Source organism: Somniosus microcephalus, chromosome 11 (genome assembly GCF_052327205.1).
Source record: "Somniosus microcephalus isolate GS21.2 chromosome 11, FLI_Smic_1.0, whole genome shotgun sequence".
Lineage (NCBI taxonomy): Eukaryota > Metazoa > Chordata > Chondrichthyes > Squaliformes > Somniosidae > Somniosus > Somniosus microcephalus.
Window position 1 is genome coordinate 36976205 of NC_140997.1, and position 20872 is coordinate 36997076.

At 47.7% G+C, this 20872-nt stretch overlaps 1 protein-coding gene and 1 pseudogene across 1 annotated transcript in view; both read right to left on the minus strand.

Moving 5' to 3' along the window:
* gsg1l (gsg1-like) overlaps positions 1-17609 on the minus strand; it is a 316678-nt gene extending 299069 nt beyond the window's left edge. Inside the window, exon 1 of the mRNA XM_086000482.1 lies at positions 17450-17609. The gene's annotated coding sequence lies outside the window, so the exon portion shown is untranslated. The remainder of the gene's footprint in view (positions 1-17449) is intronic.
* The window catches only part of LOC147110479 (uncharacterized), a 193997-nt pseudogene that overhangs the window by 148041 nt on the left and 25084 nt on the right, over positions 1-20872 (minus strand).

Here is a 20872-nt window from a genome sequence, read left to right on the forward strand (position 1 = left end):
TGATGAACCAACCGACGACAGGGGGCCAGAATCGCCTCCGCACCAAGAGCAAGACACTCAGGAAAGGCGCTATCCAGAAAGGATCAGGAAGCCGCCCCAAAGACTGAATTTATAAATGGACTATTTGCCGTTAATGTTGCATGTTAAAAGTGTTAATTGTTAAATGAATGTTATGGTACTGTTAATCTAAAAGGGGAGGAATTGTAGTGTATGTACCTTTAAGGGGAGAACTACTTTTTACAGCTCCTGTATACTGTAGTACTGGCAGTGACCACACCTGTATATAAACCCTGAGTAGGGATCTGTACTTTAGTTTTAGAGTAACCTGCATCCAGTAAACACCTGTTAATTGTTCCTCTGCAGTCTCTGTCGATTTATTGAAGAACACCATACATCAACATTCACGGATTCAACACAGGTAGATATTTAATTTCAGTACCCGTAACTTAATCTAGATCAAGTAAAGTAGTCAGGAAACTACACTGTAAACTAAGTTACCTAATTACAAATATAATTAAAATTAATTAAATAAATCTAGGTCATATAGAGATGGCAGTGTGCTGCAACTGCAGCATGTGGGAGTTTGTGGAGAGCATTGTGATCCTGGACAACCACATTTTCAGTAGGTGCCTGCATCTTGAGGAACTTCAGCTCAGAGTTTTTGAGCTGGAGTCTGAGATGCAGACGTTGTGGGGCATCAGGGATGGGGAGAATTACCTAGACACTTTGATCCAGGAGACAGTCACACCCCTTAGGTTAGGTAATGGTACAGGTCTGGTTAGTGGTCAGGGACAGGAGGGTGTGACTGCAACTCAGGCAGATAAGAGGACCCCAGGTGCTGTACTGGAGGAGCCTCAGCCTTTGCCCTTGTCCAACAGATTCTTGCTGCCTGTGTGGATGAGGGAAAAGCCTGCAGGATGGATGAGCATGCTGACCATGGCACCATGGTACAGGAGGCCATTCAAGTGGGGGGAGTGAAAGGGAACGTAGTTGTGTTAGGAGGCAGTATAGTCAGGGATACTGTTCTCTCTAGCCGCGACCGAGAGTTCCGAAGGTTGTGTTGCCTGCCAGGTGCCAATGTTAAAGACATCTCCTTGCGGCTGGAAAAGAACTTGGTGTGGGAGGAGGAAAATCCAGTTGTCGTGGTCCACATAGGAACCAACAACATAGGTAGAACTAGGAATGAGGTTCTGCTGAGGGAGTTTGAGGAGCTAGGTTCTAAATTAAAAAGCAGAACCTCAAAGGTCATAGAAACATAGAAACAGAGAAGATAGGAGCAGGAGCAGGCCATTTGGCCCCTCGAGCCTGCTCCACCATTCAATGCGATCATGGCTGATCATCCAAGTTCAGTACCCGGTACCTGCTTTCTCCCCATACCCCTTGATCCCTTCAGCCTTAAGAAATATATCCAACTCTTTCTTGAATATATTTAATGAATTGGCCTCTACTGCCTTCTGTGGTAGAGAATTCCACAGGTTCACCACTCTCTGGGTGAAGAAATTCCTCTTCATTTCTGTCCAAAAAGGCCTACCCCTTATCCTCAGACTGTTACCCCTGGTTCTGGACTCCCCGACCATCGGGAACATCCTCCCTGCATCTAATCTGTCCAGTCCTGCCAGAATTTTATAAGTTTCAATGAGATCCCCTCTCATTCTTCTAAACTCCAGCGAGTACAAGCCCAATTGACCCAATCTCTCCTCATACGTCATTCCTGCCATCCCAGGTATCAGCCTGGTGAATCTTCGCTGAACTCCTTCATGGCAAGAATATCCTTCCTCAGATAAGGCGACCAAAACTGCACACAATACTCAAGGTGTGGTCTCACCAAGGCCCTGTACAACTGCAGCAAGACATCCTTGTTTCTGTACTCAAACCCTCTCGCTATGAAGGCCAACATACCATTTGCCTTCTTAACCGCCTGCTGCACCTGCATGCTTACCTTCAGCGACTGGTGCACATGGACACCCAGGTCCCGTTGCACTTCCCCTTCTCCCAATCTATTGCCATTCAGATAATAATCTGCCTTCCTGTTTTTGACACCAAAGTGTATAACCTCGCATTTATCCACGTTACATTGCATCTGCCATGCTTCTGACCAATCATCCAACCTGTCCAAATCATCCTGTAGTTTCTTGGCATCCTCCTCACAGCACACACGCCCACCCAGCTTTGTGTCATCTGCAAATTTGGAGATATTACATCTAGTTCCCTTGTCTAGATTATTAATATATATTGTGAATAGCTGGGGTCCAAGGATCGATCCCTGCGGTACCCCACTAGTCACTGCCTGCCACTCGGAAAAAGACTTGTTTATTCCAACTCTTTGCTTTCTATCTGCCAACCAGTTCTCTATCCAAGTCAATGCCTTGCCCCCAATCCCATGAGCCTTAACTTTACACGCTAATCTCTTATGTGGGACCTTATCGAAAGCCTTCTGAAAGTCCAAATACACCACATCCACTGGTTCTCCCTTACCTATTTCACTAGTTACATCCTCAAAAAATTCCAGTAGATTAGTCAAGCATGATTTACCTTTTGTAAATCCATGTTGACTTTGTCCGATCCTGTCACTGTTTTCCAAGTGATCTGCTATTACATCTTTTATAATGTACTCTAGCATTTTCCCCACTACCGATGTCAGGCTTACCGGTCTGTAATTCCCCGTTTTCTCTCTACCACCTTTTTTGAATAGTGGGGTAACATTAGCTACCCTCCAATCCATGGGTACTGTTCCAGATTCCATCGAATGTTAGAAGATGATCAGCAATGCATCTACTATTTCTAGGGCCACTTCCTTAATAACCCTAGGATGTAGATTATCAGGCCCTGGGGATTTATCGGCCTTCAATCCCATCAATTTCCTTAACACCATTTCCCTACAAATACTGATTTCTCTCAGTTCCTCCCTTTCATCAGACCCTATGTTCCCCGACATTTCTGGGAGGTTATTTGTGTCCTCCTTTGTGAAGACAGAACCAAAATATGTATTTAATTGGTCTGCCATTTCTTTGTTCCCCATTATAAAATCCCCTGATTCTGACTGCAAGGGACCTACGCTTGACTTCACCAATCTTTTTCTCTTCACATATCTATAAAAGCTTTTACAGTCAGTTTTTATGTTCCCTGCAAGCTTACTCTCATATTCTATTTTCCCTTTCTTAATTAATCCTTTTGTCCTCCTTTGTTGAATCCTAAACTGCTCCCAATCCTCTGGATTACTGCTTTTACCAGACGGTTTGCACCTGGGCAGGGCTGGAACCAATGTCCTAGGGGGAGTGTTTGCTAGTGCTGTGGGGGATGGTTTAAACTAAAATGGCAGGGGGTTGGGAACCTGAGCTGGGAGACAGAGGAAAGGGAAACAAGGATAAAAGCAAAAGATAGGAAGGAGAAAAACAAAAGTGGCAGTCCGAGAAATCAATGGTTTAAATCAAACATGGCCACAGTAAATAATAATTCTAATAGGTCTAAGAGCGTTAAAAAAACAAGCCTGGAGGCTTTGTGTCTTAATGCGAGGAGCATTTGTAATAAGGTGGATGAATTGGCTGCGCAAATAGAAGTAAACAAATACGATTTGGTTGGGATTACGGAAATGTGGCTCAAGGAAGGCCAGGACTGGGAACTCAACATCCAGGGGTATTTGATATTCAGGAAAGATAGGCAAAAAGGAAAGGGAGGTGGGGTAGCATTACTGGTTAAAGAAGGGATTAACACAATTGTAATGAAGGATATTAGCTCTGATGAGGTGGAATCTGTATGGGTAGAACTGAGAAATACTAAGGGGAAAAAAACGTTGGAGTGGTTTATAGACCTCCAAACAGTAAGGCGGAGGTTGGGGATGGCAACAAAAGAGAAATTAAAGAAGCGTGCAATAAGAGCACAGCAGTCACCATGGGTGACTTTAATCTACATATAGATTGGGCCAACCAAATGAGTAACAATACTGTGGAGGAGGAATTCCTGGAGTGTTTACGGGATGGTTTCCTGGACCAATATGTTGAGGAACCAACCAGAGATCAGGCCATCTTAGACTGGGTATTATGTAATGAGAAAGGATTAATTAGCAATCTTGTTGTACGAGGCTCCTTGGGTCGGAGCGATCATAATATGATCGCATTCTTCATTAAGATGGAGAATGAAGTAGTTGACTCGGAGACTAGGGTCCTCAATTTAAATAAAGGAAACTACGATGGTCTGAGGAGCGAGTTGGGTAGGATTGATTGGGGAATGGCACTCAAAGGGTTGACGGTGGATAGGCAATGGCAAACATTCAAAGACCGAATGGATGAACTACAGAATTTGTTCATCCCAGTTTGGCATAAAAATAAAACAAAAAAGGTGACCCAACCGTGGCTAACAAGGGAAATTAGGGATAGCATAAGGTCCAAGGAGAGGGCATATAAATTGGCCAGAAAAAGCAATAATCCTGAGGATTGGGAGCAGTTTAGGATTCAACAAAGGAGGACAAAGGGATTAATTAAGAAAGGGAAAGTAGAATATGAGAGTAAGCTTGCAGAGAACATAATAACTGACTGTAAAAGCTTTTATAGATATGTGAAGAGAAAAAGATTGGTGAAGTCAAGCATAGGTCCCTTGCAGTCAGAATCAGGGGAATTTATAATGGGGAACAAAGAAATGGCAGACCAACTAAATACATATTTTGGTTCTGTCTTCACAAAGGAGGACACAAATAACCTCCCAGAGATGCCGGGGAACATAGGGTCTGATGAAAGGGTGGAACTGAAAGAAATCAGTATTTGTAGGGAAATGGTGTTAGGAAAATTGATGGGGCTGAAAGCCGATAAATCCCCAGGGCCTGATAATCTACATCCCAGGGTACTTAAGGAAGTGGCCCTAGAAATAGTAGATGCATTGCTGGTCATCTTCCAGAACTCAATAGACTCTAGAACGGTACCCATGGATTGGCGGGTAGCTAATGTTACCCCACTATTCAAAAAAGGTGGTAGAGAAAAGGCGGGGAATTATAGACCGGTAAGCTTGACATCGATAGTGGGGAAAATGCTAGAGTCCATTATAAAAGATGTAATAGCAGAGCACTTGGAAAGCAGTGACTGGATCGGACAAAGTCAACATGGATTTACAAAAGGTAAATCATGCTTGACTAATCTACTGGAATTTTTTGAGGATGTAACTGGTAAAATAGATAAGGGAGAACCAGTGGATGTGGTGTATTTGGACTTTCAGAAGGCTTTCGATAAGGTCCCGCATAAGAGATTAGCGTGCAAAATTAAGGCACATGGGATTGGGGGCAAGGTATTGACTTGGATAGAGAACTGATTGGCGGACAGAAAGCAAAGAGTTGGAATAAACGGGTCATTTTCCGAGTGGCAGGCAGTGACTAGTGGGGTACTGCAAGGATCGGTCCTAGGACCCCAGCTGTTCACAATATATATTAATGATCTGGACGAGGGAATTGGATGTAATATCTCCAAATTTGCAGACGACACAAAGCTGGGTGGGAGGGTATGCTGTGAGGAGGATATCGTGAAACTCCAGCACGATTTGGACAGGTTGGGTGATTGGGCAGAAACATGGCAAATGCACTATAATGTGGATAAATGTGAGGTTATCCACTTTGGTGGCAAAAACAGGAAGGCAGATTATTATTTGAATGGCAATAGATTGGGAGAAGGGGAAGTACAAAGAGACCTGGGTGTTCTTGTACACCAGTCACTGAAGGTAAGCATGCAGGTGCAGCAGGCGGTTAAGAAGGCAAATGGTATGTTGGCCTTCGTAGCAAGAGGGTTCGAGTACAAGAACAAGGATGTCTTGCTGCAGTTGTACAGGGCCTTGGTGAGACCACACCTTGAGTATTGTGTGCAGTTTTGGTTGCCTTACCTGAGGAAGGACGTGCTTGCCATGGAAGGAGTGCAGCGAAGATTCACTAGGCTGATACCTGGGATGGCAGGAATGACGTATGAGGAGAGATTGTGTCGATTGGGCTTATACTCACTGGAGTTTAGAAGATTGAGAGGGGATCTCATCGAAACCTATAAAATTCTGTCAGGCCTGGACAAACTAGATGCAGGAAGGATGTTTCTGATGGCCGGGGAGTCCAGAACCAGGATAAGGGGTAAGCCATTTAGGACTGAAATGTGGAGGAATTTCTTCACCCAGAGAGTGGTGAACCTGTGGAATTCTCTGCCACAGAGGGCGGTGGAGGCCAGTTCATTAAGTATATTCAAGAAAGAGTTGGATATATTTCTTAAGGCTAAAGGGATCAAGGGATATGGGGAGAAGGCAGGGACCGGGTACTGAATTTGGATGATCAGCCATGATCTCATTGAATGGCGGAGCAGACTCGAAGGGCCGAATGGCCTACTCCTGCTCCTATCTTCTATGTTTCTATGTTTCTATGTTTTTCTGGCCAATTTATATGTCCTCTCCTTGGATCTTATGCTATCCCTAATTTCCCTCATTAGCCACGGTTGAGTCACCTTTTTTGTTTTATTTTTATGCCAAACTGGGATGAACAAATTCTGTAGTTCATCCATGCAGTCTTTGAATGTTTGCCATTGCCTATCCACTGTTAACCCTTTGTGTGACATTCCCCAATCAATCCTACCTAATTCGCGCCTCAGACCATCGTAGTTTCTTTTATTTAAATTCAGGACCCTAGTCTCTGAGTCAACTACTTCATTCTCCATCTTGATGAAGAAGCCGATCATATTATGATCGCTCCGACCCAAGGGGTCTCGTACAACAAGACTGCTAATTAATCCTTTCTCATTACATAATACCCAGTATAATACCCATAATAATAATCTCTGGATTGTTACCCGAGCCACGCGCAAATTGGCATAAGGACAAATAGATTAGGGCCTAGAAATTCAGTTGGCTGCGCCAGCCGTTAGCGCCTTAGGAGGAGTAGATCTCGAGCGCTAGGCGTTTAGCGCCCGGGCGCAGCGCGATCTGCACCTCGCCCCAACTTCAGTAGACATTTAGCGCCGGCGCAAAGTCATTGCGCATCTGCGTGCGCAGATCATGACGTCATTTCGTCGTGCAACGCCCTTTGTGCGCCCGGAACCGGAACTTCACTCGCGCCGCCCCATTGTGCGCCTGGCGGCCCTAGCGACTGTTGAGTCGAACGGTGCTCAGCCGATGCGGGCCGCGGGGAGCGCAAATTGAAGGGCACTCCTGCAGTAGAAAAGGCAGCCGTTTTGCAACACTCCTTCTGGAGGAGGAGGAGGAGGAGGAGGAGGAGGAGGAGAAGGAGGAGGAGGAGGAGGAGAAGAAGAAGAAGACTGGTACCACATAACAAACTGATGGAGAGAAGCCCTCCACAAATACACTAGTCTCGGCCTTTCAAAAAAACAAATCCACCCTCCCCCTTTAAGAGCTCACCGGAGCCAGAGTGTCTGCCGGCAATCAGCAGCTCGCCGCACCTGCCCTGCGCCCAACTTCCGGTGTTAGCGCCCCGGGCTGCCGGCTTAGCGCCTAATGATAGTCGTGCATCGCCTGTTTTAGCGCAGCAGCAACCTCTTAGGGCGATGCAACTGAATATCGGCGAAGGGGGCTCGACTTTGCGCCCGGCGCAAACTTTAGCGGCCGCCCGACTTTACCGCCCCAAAAGTGGCTATACTGAATTTCTAGGTCTAGAGGTTTAAATGCGTAGCTCAAAGAGTGGTGTGGGAGCAAGGGGTTTCGGTTCATGGGGCACTGACACCAGTACTGGGGAAAGAGGGAGCTGTTCCATTGGGACGGGCTTCACTTAAACCAGGCTGAGACCAGTGTCCTGGCGAACCGAATAACTAGGCCAATAGACAGGGCTTTAAACTAATGAAGGGGGGACGGGAGGATTCAGGAAAGAGTAAATTTAAAAGCAGCAAGAGAAATGTCAAGGCTCTAGAGCAGAGTAGAGTTTTGGGTAAAAATAAACAGAGTGGATCAGGAAGGGGCAGAGAGAATAACAAAGGTAATAAGGCATCAGTGACTAAGGTGACATCAGGGAAAAATAAATAAGTCAAACCTCAAGGCACTATATCTGATTGCACAAAGCTTTCACAACAAAATAGATGAATTAATAGCACAGATAGAAATTAACAGGTTTGTTATGGCCAAGGTTGGGAACTAAATATTCCAGGATACATAACTTTTAGAAGGGATAAGCAAAATGGAAGAGGGGTAGCCCTGATAATAAAGGATGGGATAAAGACAGCAGAGAGAAAGGATCTTAGCTCCGAAAATCATGAAGTAGAATCAGTTTGGGTGGAATTAAGGAACAGCAAGGGGCAGAAAACATTGGTGGGAGTTGTTTATAAGCCCCCAAACAGGAGTTGTAATGTAGGGCAGAGTATAACTCAGGAAATTAGAGGTGCATGTAACAAAGGTAATGCAGTGATCACGGGGGACTTTAATCTCTATATAGATTGGGCAAACCAAATTTGCAGTCATAGTGTGGAGGATTTGGATGAGGGGACCAAATGTAAAATATCCAAGTTTGCTGATGATACAAAGCTGGGTGGGAATGAGAAGGATGCAAGAAGGCTTTAAGGGGATATAGACAGGCTAAGTGAGTGGGCAAGAACATGGCAAATGGAATATAATGTGGAGAACTGTGAAGTTATCCACTTTGGTAGGAAAAACAGAAAAGCAGAGTATTTTTTAAATGGTGAGAGATTGGGAAATGTTGGTGTTCAGAGGGACTTGGGTGTCCTTGTACACGGATCACTGAAAGTTAACATGCAGGTACAGCAAGCAATTAGGAAAGCAAATGGTATGTTGGCCTTTATTACAAGAGGATTTGAATATAAGAGTAAAGGGCCTAGAAATTCAGTTGTGTGCGCCAGCCGTTAGCGCCTTAGGAGGAGTAGATCTCGAGCGCTAGGCACTTAGCGGCCGGGCGCAGCGCGATCTGCGCCTACGTCCAACTTCAGTAGACATTTAGCGCCGGCGCAAAGTGTTTGCGCGCGCTCAGCTGCGCGCGCAGATTATGACGTCATTTCCTCGTGCAACGCCCTTTGTGCGCCCCAATCCGGAACTTCAGTCGCGCCCGCCCAATGTGGGCGTGGCGGTCCTAAGAACTGTGAAATGGAACACAGCAGAGGCCATGCAGGCCGCGGGGAGCGCAAATTAAAGGGCACTTACCCTGAAATATAAAGGCCAGCCATTTTGCAGCAATCACTCTTGTGCAACGGATTTATGGACAGAGACCAAGGAAGAGAGCTTACTGCTTTGGCCCAACATAGGAGAGGTATTTTTGGCTTCAGGCCAGAGCTTGGCAATTCGCCTTCATTGTGAGGTCATTGTTTGCCAGTATATTATGGGGGCTGCATGGGGTGCCAACCCTCAGTTTCAGCATTATGTGCGAAGGGCTCGCAGACGCTGTGTGAGAGGGGCAGCCCTGGCTAGACGCAGAGGGGGCAACAGGCGTCGGCAACGTAGGCCTTACCCACTCAGGAAATACCACCAGCAGGTGTCCTATCTCACCATGCCTGCCGCGCAGTGTGTTAGGAGGCTGCGCTTCAGAAGGGAGGTGGTTGCAGAGATCTGCCAGCTGCTTCACAGAGATCTGCGTCCACAGCTGAGGTGCAGGACGTCTCTGTCGGTGGAAGTGAAGGTCACGGTGGCTCTGAACTTCTATGCAAGCGGCTCCTTCCAAGCCGCTGCTGGGGACATTGCTAACATATCCCAGTTTGCCGTGCATTGCTGCATCCGCCAGGTGACCAATGCCCTTTTCAGAAGGAGACACCAATTCATCTCCTTCCCCATGACCCTGGAGAAGCAGCAGCAGCGTGCAGTGGGATTTGCAAGAATAGCGGGCTTCCCCATGGTGCAGGGCGCCATTGACTGCACGCATGTGGCTTTGCGGGCACCTATCGACAATGCCGAGGATTACCGCAACCGGAAGGGCTACCATTCCCTCAATGTACAGCTGGTGTGTGACCACAGGCAGCGCATCCTAGCTGTCAATGCCCGCTTTCCAGGCAGCAGCCACGATGCATTTATCCTGCGACAGACTACTGTGGCTGACATGTTCCAGGCACAGCCTCCCCCAAGAGGATGGCTTATCGGGGACAAAGGCTATCCTTTGTGTACCTGGCTCATGACCCCACTCCGCGCGCCCAGGACCCCTGCTGAGGAGGCATACAACGAAAGCCATCAAGCCACTAGGAACATCATAGAACAAACGATTGGCGTCCTCAAGCAACGGTTCCACTGCCTGGATCGTTCCGGCGGATCTCTGCAGTATTCGCCGGAGAGAGTCTCCCAGGTTGTGGTCGTTTGCTGCATGCTGCACAACCTGGCTATCCGCAGGACTCAGGCACTGCCACCTCACGCTGGAGCACCACCTTAGGAGGAGGAGCAGGAGGAGCATGAGGAGGAGGAGGAGGAGGAGGAGGAGGAGTACCAGCCCAGGAGGGAGGCACAAGGTCCAAGGGCCGCCCGTCGGCGGCTTATTGAACGTCACTTCTAGGCCCCTGTCAGGGAATGGCTTGTGGCAATGAAGGGACCTGAATGCAGCCGCTCCACAAGCCCTCAGCCAGTTAAGGCAACAACCACTTCAAACATCAAACATGGACAAGCTGAATAAATAAAATGCTTTATTGAACAAACTCAGGGCCCTTCCCACATGAAACCCAGAAACAGACAACACCCCCAAAAAACAGTCACACACATGACTCACTCCCACAACCTGGGGAGGAATAACAAAACATTTCCACAAAAATGGCCTTCATCCTCGGCCTTACAAAAACAACCATCCCCATAAACAAAACAACCATCCCCATATAAAAACAACCATCCCCATATAAAAACACATTTGCCCACACCCTCTACTTTGTGGCCAGCGAGGGCGATTCCTTGTCCAGCCTTTTGCGGCCCCTGGCCGCCCTGCTGCTCCTCCTCAAAGTGTGCCCAGTGGCTGCTGCAAGGCTGGGGGAAGGCTCCTGAGGGGCACATGGCGTGACGGCAGATGCCCTTGGGGGTCGGCCTAGATGAGCTCTGGCCCTCGAGGGGCCGGCTGGTGACTGCTGCAGCTGTGGCTGGGCAGCAGCAGTCTTTCCAGCAGCTCGTCGCAGCTCCACTGGGGGAGTGGCAGTGGCGGCTGCAGGAATGGGGGCAAGCTGGCTGATGGCAGACGCTCGCTGCTCGCCTGAGACACTGGCACTCGCCCGGGCCAGCACTGCAGCATGCGCAGCAATCTGCTGAAGGACAGACCGCTGTGCTGCTGCAGCGCGGCGGGTGCCCTGGCGATGCCTGGCTGACACAGCGAGTGTGGCAGCAGTGAGTGCCCGTACTGCCCTGGTCTGTGCCCGCATCAGACCAGCCAGTGACTGCACGGCACCACTGATCACCTGGCCACTCGCTGCGTGAGCTGCCCCGATTTCCGCCCAACTCGCTGCCTGTGCTGCCCCGAATTTGGCCCGACTCGCGGCCTGTGCTGCCCCGAATTCGGCCCGACTCGCGGCCTGTGCTGCCCCGAATTCGGCCCGACTCGCGGCGTGTGCTGCTTCGAATTGCTCGAAACTCCTGGCCTGTGAGGTGCCGAAATCAGCCACACTATGAGCCAGGGACTCGATGGCCTCAGGCAACCGTGCCACAACCCCCATGAACTCGGTGTGCCGGCGATCCGAGTCCACGGACATTTGATCGAGGAGGCGCACCTCCTTGGCGAGGACCGTCTCCAGACTGGAGGCCGGACTCTCCCTCTGGGGAGAAGGCCGCCGAGCTGCCCGACCCTTCCCGTGTTGCTGGATGCCACTGGGCCCAGCAAATACACTCCCCTGCGACCCTTCCCCCCTCTGGGAAGAAGGCCGCCGAGCTGCACGACCCTTCCCGCGTTGCTGCACGCCACTGGGCACAGGAGCTACACTCCCCTCTGACACTTCCCCCTGGCTCTCCTCCAGGGAAGACGTGTCCCCTCCATTGGCATCCCCTGACGCGGCTGAGGGTTCCCCTGATGGGCCGCCTTCCTCTTCCTCTTCCTCCTCCTCCTCCTCCTCTTCCGAGGGGCTGTCACTGGCAGCTTCAGGGACCTCCTCCTCACCATCTGAAAGCAGGAAGGCACAAGAGTAGCTTTAGAGTGAGGAGAGGGCGTCAGCGAGGGAGGCATGAGTGGTGGCATTCAGCGCATTGGTTGGACAGTGGCAAAGGATGTAGATCTGAAGTGCAAGTGGGACGAGAGAGGTCCAAAAGGTGATGTCCTTACCATTGGTGCCCAGAACAGGGTCGGCATCTCCAGATGCAACGGGGCCAATCACCCGGGCACCCACGAGGCTACCCACGCACTCTTCAAGGTCACTGAGCTGCTGGATCTGGGGACGGCCTCCCCCGGTCACAGTCCGGCTCTTCTGATTGTGTGCCAGCTTGGCCTGCAAGAGAAAGGACGGCCTCTAAGTACAGTGTGGTGCCCTGATCTTGTGTGCACTGCCTCCCATGGTTGAATAGCTTGGCCAGTGTGTAAAGTGCAGAATGTGCAATTGATGTTCATGCCAGTCCCATAGCTGCTGGATGAGGGCTGGCCATTAGGGCTTTTAGGTCCCTTTGCCCATAATGTGAGGTGCACATGCAAGGATGAGGAGGACACTGGAAAGGGGACTCACCCTGACAATCCTTGTGAGGTCATTGAACTTTTTCCGGCATTGGACAGCGTTCCTGGGGACCTCGCTGTTGGATGTGACCCTGTGGGCAACCTCCCTCCAGGCTTTCCTGTAGACGCTGGTGGCAGGCTTCTTCCCACTGTCCGGGAACAAGAGTTTGCGTCTCCTCTCCAAAGCCCTAACCAGCACCCTCAAATCATGGCCAGTGAAGCGCTGCGCTCGTTCACGGGCCTTCTGCATCTTTCCCAGCGCTATTTCTGTTCAGCAGCAGTGTTTAGGCCTAGCTGGAGGGCTGCAGTGTCCAGGGCGTGGCAGCAGACGAACTCGACCCTTCCCCCTTTAAGAGCTGGCCGGCACCAGGGTGTCTGCTGTCAATCAAGAAATGACCGCACCTGCGCTGCGCCCGGCCTCGGCGGTTTAGCTCAGCACTGCCGGCTTTGCGCCTAAAGATAGTTGTGTAACACCAGTTTTAGCGCTCGAGCAAACTCTTAGGGTGAAGCTACTGAATATCGGCGAAGTGGCCTCGACTTTGCGCCAGGCGCAAACTTTAGCGGCCGCCCGACTTTTCCGCCCCAAAAGTGGCTATACTGAATTTCTAGGCCAAGGTGTCTTACTGTAATCATATAGGGTCCTGATGAGACCATAGCTGGAGTATTGTGTACAGTTTTGGTCTCCTTACCTAAGGAAAGATATACTTGCCATAGAGGGAGTGCAACGAAGGTTCACCAGACTGATTCCTGGGATGGGGGGATTGTTCTATGAGGACAGATTGAGTAGACTAGGCCTATATTCTCTAGAGTTTAGAAGAATGAGAGATGATCTCATTGAAACATTCAAAATTCTTCCAGGGCTTGACAGGGTAGATTCAGGGAGGATGTTTTCCCTGGCGGGGGAGTCTCGACCCAGGGGGTCACAGTCTCAGAATAAGGGCTCGGCCATTTAGTACTGAGATGAGGAAAAATGTCTTCACTCAGAGGGTGGTGAATCTTTGGAATTCTCTACCCCAGAGGGCTGTGAAGGCTCAGTCATTGAGTATATTCAAGACAGAGATCGATAGATTTTTGAATATTAAGGGAATCAAGGGGTATGGGGATAGTGCAGGAAAGTGGAGATGAGGTAGAAGATCAACCATGATCTTATTGAATGGCGGAGCAGGCTTGAAGGGCCAAATGGCCGACTCCTGCTCCTATTTATGTTCTTATGATAGGTCGCGATATGAACACTCCTTCCATTGCCTAGCCATCTTTATACCAGCTAGTAGGGCAGTTAGTCCTACATGGTGGGAGGGATTTATGGGCTCCTACAACCCATATGATGAGGAGCACCCACATCCACTGGACACTGCTGGATGTCAACCTAGTATTCAGAGCTGGAGTTCCAGTGTCCGCTTGATGACACTATCTGGAGCAGGGTTTGAAATCCTGAACCTTCTGACTTAAAGGTAGGAATGCTACCGTTAAACCAAAGACTGGGATGAGGTACTGAAACTCTCATGCTTGATTAGCCACCTACAGGACAGGTGACAAAACTGGAAATGAAGATTTAACTTAAATCATATTTAATTAAATTAACTTAAGTTAAAAGTCCTATATATTTCTGCAGCCAAATCTTTAATCTCTCCTCTTTGGTGTGTTGGTAGCAATATTAGCTACACTCTAACTTTTGCCAATTGTCACCCAATAGAGGATGCAAAGTGAGCTAATTGAATGGTTAGAATGACTTATCAATGTAAAGACAAGATTAATATTTAAAATACTGTAAGAATTAAAATTACTCAATTTCCTAAAAGAATCCTTTGAGAAAGAAATTGGCCATAACTTTGTATTTGAAATGTTTCATCTTACACTGGGAAAAGTGCAGTGCAGACAACACAGTAACTTATCTTAGAAGGGTCAATCAAGTGTCAATGGGCCTGAATTTGTAGTCGGAGGCTTCCCGCGGGTGGATGCCTCCGAACCGCAATAAAACTCCGCATCTACCTGATGGTCCAGGATCCATGGAGACTCGTGCTCCTGGGCCTCTATGCGTAGGCATGTGTAGAGGCCCACACGTCCCAGGGGCGCATGCAGTTCACAAGCGCTCCTGGGATCACATGGGCCAGCCCAACCAATGAGAAAGGGGATTCCCATTATGCTTACGTGGATTCCATTTACATACAGAATCCCCATAAACTTAATAGGAATCACCCAAAAAATGCATTTTTACAGCACAGAAATTAAAAAAAAATTACATCTTTAAACTTAATTAAAATACAATTTAATTAAACATTTAACACAAAAATTTAATTTTTTGAAAAATAAATGTAAACATTTTTCAAGGGGCCAAAAATAACACAAACTTATTTTACAGGTTTTTGAATGTTAAAATAATTTTTTTAATGTTATTTTAATATTTATTTTCACCCTTACGCTGGTAAAAGAAGGCCTTATGCCTGCTTTGACCAGGCATAAGAGTTTCACGGGCATTCGCTGAGCAAGAGTTGGGCAAATAGCTCAACTCTCCGCCAGCAGATGTCCATTTCCTGGGGATGCGGAGGATCTGTCAAGAAGATTCTTGACAGATCGCAAGTTCTAGGTTTTCGTGAATGCGCAGCACATGCATAAACTCGGAGCTTGCAGTGCACTTATGGGGCCATAGGCCCCGGGAAATCTGGGCCAATATTTGGTTAGGAGTCAGTGAGAATGTTGAATGTTGGATTGTCGACAAGTTTAATCAAATAGTTTCAAGGTAACCTGAAGGACTGCCTTTCTTGTGGCAGGTAAAGAATCATTGGAAAGGGAACATCAGTCACCTAAAGGATACGGGATGAAGAGAACAAATCAGCAGTTAAAATTTTAACCCAATTGTTTTATTACTAGGTTAACAGGGCACCAGGTGAAAGCAGTACCCAATGCTACTTGCATAAGTGTTCGTAGACCCTGCCAGGTGTTTGCACCTGAGGCTTTAAATGGCTTCATTTGAATGTGAAATGTAAACAAAATATTAAACCTTTGAGGGCGAAAGCTCGACTTTATCATAAAACTAAAAAAAGTAAGGCAACTTTTTGTACGGTTATTCAGAGAATACAGTGGAGATCATTTCTTAACTTTTACTTTCTAGCATTTACCAACACAGAAAATAATTTCTGCAGATATTGGATAACAAAAAAAAACTTCTATATCTCAGAAACGGCATAAGTAACATTCGGTACCGAACAGGTTAAAAGAAATTCGACAAACTACTCAGAAAGACGGAGATTGTCTTTTTAATGTATTTTTCCTGGTCTCACTGCTCAAGCTGATGCCAATTTCCACTGTCAGAATTTTATACATTTGATGTAACTCATCAGTCTGTCAGTTATAGTCAATAAATTCCCGTCCGTTCATTTCAGTCTGCAAAAATTATTGCATATTAAATCAATATGCGTTCACAGTGTAATTAAGAAAGCCATCTCTTCATTAAGGTACTTAGTTTTACAAGAGAACTATTTGGAAACATATTTTTGAGTGACAAAACAAAATCTTCATTAAAAGGAGGACAAGCTGTAATTATTATGCACATAGAATTCCAATGAGCCACTTACATGTTAAAGGTGTCGGTGTTCATCTTGGCAGTACACCTGTCGAACAAACATGCCTGACAGTCCAAGGACAGGATATGTAAAACATGTTAAATATACAAACCAGCAAAAATTCTACCTTACTTTTTCTGAAAATTAATGCTTTGTCATTTTCATGTACAACAATTCTACTAAAATAATGTATCTTTGAATATAACCAGTACAATAACTATTCATGTGTGTAAACAGTTGCAGGCCTATCTCACTTTTTAATTCAACAACAAGAACTTGTGCTTTAGTGCCTTTAACATAGTAAAATGTCCCAAAGCGCTTCACAGGTGTGTTATAAGACAAAAAATTGACACTGAGCCACACAAGGAGAAATTAGGGCAGGTGACCAAGGTTTTAAGGAGCGTCTCAAAGGAGAAAAGAGAGATGGAGAGGCAGAGAGGTTTAGGGAGGGAATTCCAGAGCTTAGGGCCTAGGCAACTGATGGCACAGCCACCAATGGTTGAGCGATTATAATTAAGGTTGCTCAAGAGGGCAGAGTTAGAGGAGCGCAGATATCTCGGGGGGGTTGAGGGGCTGGAGGAGATTACAGAGATAGGGGCGAGGCCATGGAGGGATTTGAAAACAAGATGAGAATTTTGAAATTGAGGCGTTGCTTAACCGGGAGCCAATGTAGGTCAGCGAGTACAGGGGTGATGGGTGAACAGGACTTGGTGCGAGTTAGGACACAGGCAGCCGAGTTTTAGATGAGCTCAAGCTTACGCTGGATAGAACGTAGGAGGCCAGCCAGGAGTGCATTCGAATAGTCAAGTCTAGAGGTAACAAAGGCCTGGATGAGGGTTTCAGCAGCAGATAAGCTAAGGCAGAGGCGGATGTGAACGATGTTACGGAGGTGGAAATAGGCAGTCTTAGTTATGCCGCGGATATGTGGTTGGAAGCTCATTTCAGGGTCAAATATGACACCAAGGTTGCAAACAGTGTGTTTCAGCCTCAGACAAGTGCTAGGGAGAGGGATGGAGTCAGTGACAAGGGAATGGAGTTCGTGACGGGGACCGAAAACAATACACCAAGTAGCACTATGTTACTGAACCCAGCTAATTATACTCATCGACTCATTTACGAATATGTAAACCACTGATTCTCTAACCCACAAATAATGTATTCATTTGTTCACATATACATATACAGCCTTAGCCATTGGGTTTACTTATCTGTTAATTGTAAGAAAACATACAGTAACTATTCTCCAGTAACAAAACACAGAACCAGCTCCTGAATGTAATATGTCATTAAGATATACATATTTTATGGGCTATTCCCATTTGATTATGATATTTTTTACCTGCAGTAATCTTTTTGAAAAGCTGTTCTCTTTTTCTTTTTGCCAATTCATTCTCCTATTCTCTCCTCCTTTTCTGAAGATACAGTTCCATGGGTGTCAGCGGAGCTCTAGTGCTTTATTCAAGTAGCCATTTGTTGTATGTGAGCCTAGACAGAGCTTAACCTAATCTTGTCAATATCAACATCCTTTCACGTGGGCCCAGATTTTGCTGGAGCGTGCACCGTTAGGCTTATCTCTGCACGTTTAGGTTTTAAAATTTTTGCCTGCAATGTTGCTGGACGTGCAAGCTGATAATGGCGCAGCGAGGGCAACAGGGCATCTGGGATCTTGGTGAACAATGGGACAAACAGTCAAACATCTCCTTAACCAATGAGATTTAAGGATTGGGAAACAAACAGAGGAAGGACTGAGAAGAAGGGTGAATTAGAGTGGGTGAATTCAATGTCAAATCAGGTAGAGAAAGAAAGAGAGGGAAGGAAGATTGGATTAAGAGAGAGAAAAAAGAGACAGATAGGTAAAGTAAGAAAAAAATGTCATTTAAAATTTGACATTTTTAAAATCTCCAAGAGCAATGTGCAACCTTGAGGAATGCGACTCCACACTTATAATTGTTCATGTTCTGCATAAGAGAAGTTGATTGGCAGTCAGTAATAATTACCACATTGTTAAAAGGGCACTTACGCTGTTAATTACTAGACTTAACTTTCTGTGGCAAGTTTAATGTGCAAATGCAGCAACATCATGAAAATCACGGGGAGGTTAAGGGCAAGGTGGCATTTTTGTGAATCTGACAGCAGAACGGCGCAAATCATCCAGCAACTTGTGCCGATTCACGATTCACAGGGTATCTCTTCCTCGTCATAAGTTGCTGCACGATTTGCGCATGAATAATGCCGTGTGACTTTCAGATGCCATTATATGTTCAGCAAAATCTGGGCCATGAACTTTCCAGTAGAGATCACTAGAGATCAAATAGGAGTTGGAACCCTGGCAAATTTCTCCCTTCCCACTGTGGCCACTTGTAGCACCCAAAAGGCTGCTCTGGTTGAGATCAGCTAACTCAGCACAGACCAGAAATTAAACTCAAGACTTTCACTAAGCATTGTATTCATGCACAAAGCTTCTGTTGCTATGTCTTGTTATCCCAGGGCTCTGGGATTAATTGGATTTCGTTTTAAATTGGTAATTGGGCAACTGATAAATTAAAAAAGATACTTGCAAAAAAAATCTATGTGTATTGGTCTTAAATTGGATTGTAGTGGCAGTGAGTGGTATTGTAGCATGATTTGATTTGATGTTTTGTTTATAATTGTGAATCTACACCTCTTCTGTACATATTTCCTGATACTGTGGCAAAACCACTAAGAGACTCTTACAGTGACTTACATAATTGTCTGTAACCAATGTTATTACCTCTAGCATTAATTGTCTGTAACCAATGTTATTACCTTTCAAGTTGGCTCTGGTTAAACAGAGCTAGATCGACAACATCGCGATCTGACGCGATGACGTCATCACGTGGGTCACGTGACATCCCCTTCGGCGGGAAACATCATGACGTCAGAGGTAGAGGGCGGGGCCAGCCAGTCCTCGTGTGGATTGAAAGAGAAAAGACCTGTTTTGAGCTTCTCCTGTAGTTTCTTGTTTTGTAAAGTTCTTAGACAATAACTTCAGTTTGTTAACTTCTAGTAAGTTATAGATTCTTTGTTAGGAGTGCAGAGACTCCTACATTGGTGACCCCGATTCCTCGCGATCGTTTTTCGCGGTGAACGCCGAACACAGGCCAGTGATAGAGGCCAATGCAGTGGCCTTGAAGCTCCCCCAATTCTGGGAACAACAGGCAGCCTCTTGGTTTGTGCAAGCCGAGGCGCAATTTGAGCTCCGCAACATCGTTCAGGATCAGACCAGATATCTCCACGTGGTCTCCGCCCTCGAGAGCTCGACGGCGTCGAGAATCATCAGCCTGCTGGAGAGTCCTCCGACTGCTGACAAGTATGTCGCCATCAAGACACGGTTGCTGCAGGTATTTGGTCTCACCAAAGCGGAGCGCGCTCGCCGTTTACTGGCTCTACCAGGGTTAGGAGACTCCAAACCTTCGGAAATGATGAGTCATATGCTGACTCTCCTGGGGTCCGAGCCCCAGTGCTTTCTGTTTCGCGAACTGTTCCTTACTCAACTTCCTGAGCAAGTACCGGCGTCCCTCGCCCGAGCAGAAACCGCAGACTGCGTCGCGCTCGCCGAAGAGGCGGATAAGATTTACGCGGTCCGGCAACAATACTGCGCCCTCGCGCAATGCCCCGCCACGAAGAGCCCGGCCCCAGCTCCGACAAAGGCGCCTCCGATGACCGGTTTCTGCTACTACCACGCCCGTTTCGGCCCGAAGGCCCGCTGCTGCCGCTTGCCGTGCAGTTTCGTTACCAGACCGTCGAACAGACCGCCGCGAGTCAAGCACGCCGGTCCCGGTACTTCCCCCGCGGCCGCGATGGTGATCGGTGCTTCCGGGAATCTCACCTACGTAACCGACTCCATCTCCGGCCGTCGTTTTCTATGCGACACGGGGGCGCAATGCAGCATACTGCCCGCCTCGGTCATAGACCTTCGCTCCGGCAGCCGTGGTCCCCCTATGCAAGCGGCCAACGGGGGTTCGATCCGCACTTGCGGGAAGCGCCTCGTCCGAGTATGTTTCGGTGGACAGTTTTTCAGCTGGAATTTCATCACCGCTCAAATCTCACAGGCCCTGTTGGGTGCTGACTTTTTAGGCGCCAACGGCCTGTTGGTGGACGTGAAAAATCGACGCCTCATTCGCGCCGCCACGCTCGACGATATTTCGGGGGCGCGCAGCACGGCTGCGTCACACACGATTTCATGTGCGCGGCCGCAGCCCGACAATTTCGCCGGTCTCCTCGAGGATTTCCCCGAGCTGACGAAGCCCAACATTTCGGCTCCGACCGTCAAGCATAGGGTGGAGCACCATATTTCAACTACCGGCTCACCCGTTTATGCCAGGGTGCGTCGTTTAGAGCCCAGCAAGCTAGCGGCAGCAAAGGCGGAGTTCGCCGTGATGGAAAAAATGGGGATCATCTGTCGGTCCAGTAGCCCCTGGTCCTTCCCTCTCCACATCGTCCCCAAGCCCGGCGGGGGATGGCAGCCCTGTGGGGATTATCGCCGCCTCAATGACATAATGACGCCCGACCGCTACCCCATTCCCCATATACAGGACTTCTCAGCACATTTGGCGGGGACGTCCATCTTCTCCAAAATCGACCTCATCCGTGGTTACCATCAGGTGCCGGTGCACCCTCAGGACATCGAAAAGACAGCGGTAATTACCCCCTTTGGACTCTTTGAATTCCTGCGAATGCCCTTTGGGCTTAAGAACGCGGCACAGGCGTTTCAGCGCCTCATGGATTCAGTCCTACGGGA